This window comes from Echinops telfairi, unplaced genomic scaffold, assembly GCF_000313985.2.
Source record: "Echinops telfairi isolate 266 unplaced genomic scaffold, ASM31398v2 ScPeMD7_443;HRSCAF=831, whole genome shotgun sequence".
Classification (NCBI taxonomy): Eukaryota; Metazoa; Chordata; class Mammalia; order Afrosoricida; family Tenrecidae; genus Echinops; species Echinops telfairi.
The window spans coordinates 58,105,730-58,107,814 of NW_022104341.1; positions in this window are offsets into that span (position 1 = coordinate 58,105,730).

Below are 2,085 nucleotides of genomic sequence, written 5' to 3' on the forward strand. Positions count from 1 at the left end.
TCTATTTGGGGTCATCGTCCTCAAGGCCTGGTGGGCCAGGATGTGCTCCAGTCTCTCCTCCTCCCCCGTCATCTGCTCCTGTGTGCTCTGATCAGTTATATCCTTCTCCTGGAGCTGCAGATTCAGTGCCATCCTTTGAGATAAATTCTTCTCGGGGGAGGGGCTGTTGTGTGATTAATTAGTGAAGTTAAACCCATCTGTTTTTTCTATGAAGCGCTTCTCATCTCTTTTAAAAAGAAAGATCGCCAAACTGTGGTTATTTAGCACCAGTATTTGAAATTAAAGGAAATAACTGAAAATGAACCATTTGTGACTACTTCATCAAGAAAAGCAAGTGATAATATTTGTTACCAATGTGAGAATTCCAGCTTTCAAGCATTTTTGGAAAACTTTTATCCATTAACATGAGCATGGGTCATAATAGGTGATGTTTTGATATTATGTAATGAAGTATGGTAATATTTGGAAGATGTACATAGTACAGTGAGCAAATATTTTTTCAAATGATCAATGAATGACGTTTCAAAATCATGGAAGGGTAAAGGATCTATCTAAAGTATAAGATAATGACTTTAATCTATCATAATACATGAATTCACGAGTATGATCGCAGCTTTTATGTTGTAAAGTTCCACTAACAAACAACCATATGATGAGTTTTGGAATAATATAAAAAAAGAATATCCAAAATTATTTGCAAAAGCTATTAAAGTACTATTCTGTTTTTCAACTAAATAAATATCTATGTGAGTCTGGATTCGTCTTCATATTCCTCAACAACTCAACAGATAGCCACAGATGTAATGAGAATGCTGATGTGAGAATTAAGCTACCTCCAGATTCATAAAATATTGAACAATATCATTCTTCTGATGAAGTATTTCTTATTTTTGAAAATACAGAAAGTTTTAGTAAATATGTCATTAATGTTAACAACATGTAGTTTGATTATTATTTTAAACTGAGTTACTAAATATTTTCAAAATGTCTCAATTTTGAATTCCAATACAGTAAACATTAATATCTTCAACCCATAGAAACAAAGACTTTTTGAAGTTCTTAAGGTTTTTGGAGTGCTCAAGCATTCAGAAACCAAAAGTTTATGAACTGCGATAGCATGCATTGCCCAAAATTTTTTTGAGGTCTACACTGAAAAATATTCAGGTAGCTTTCAGTATTTACCATTACAAAGATTTTATGCAGTACCCAGCCTTATACTTGTTTATTTCCTTACCAATGCTTTTTATTCCTATGGGTTTACCAAGTTGCTCAGGGAAAGAACAAGTGTTTTGTTGTTGTTGCTGTTGTTTTTACCCCTACTGGAAACCCCCAACTCACACTGTGGAGCCGCTAACTTCATCACAGATGAGGCCATTGTCCTCTCTATGGCAGCACCTTGAATAGCACGTCATAGCATCAAACACCTGACAATGAACCTGAAGGTTATAGCATCAGCAAAGCATGCATTGCAATGTTTTATATAGCACACGTTGGTTACAATACCCAAGCCACACCCACAGCCCTCTAGTTCATTCCTACCTACAGGGACCGTAGGAGACAGAGTAGAATGCCCCACAGGGCTCCCAAGGCTAGGAATGTTCAAGGACACAGACTGCCACATCTTTCTCCCAGAGAATAGCTGGTGGGTTTGAACCGCGAACCTTTTCATGTGTAGCCAAGCATTTTAGCCTCTGTGACACCAGGTCCCCTATTAATGGTGTGTCAAAGAAACCAAACCAAAGAAAACAGATGACTGTAAGCACAATTTGTCATAAATAGACTGCATCACAGGTCAAGGACTACCTGTATGCTTATTAATTGTAGCATGTCTATTGGGCACATAGGGAAACATAGAAGTTATATATCTCCAATAAATAAATCTTTTAGCCATTATTTGTTCATTTTTAAGGTTAGGAGATGCAAACAGAGAAGTGTAAAACAAAATGAAAGCTCCACTTTCTTTTAACCCTAATTCACAATTAAAAAAATTTTTTTTCCACCTGAAAAAAAACTAAAACATGTCTTGTAGTGGGGACGGCCCTTGGTCCTCTGTGCATTGGCTGCTCTGAGTGGGAATATTGTCCT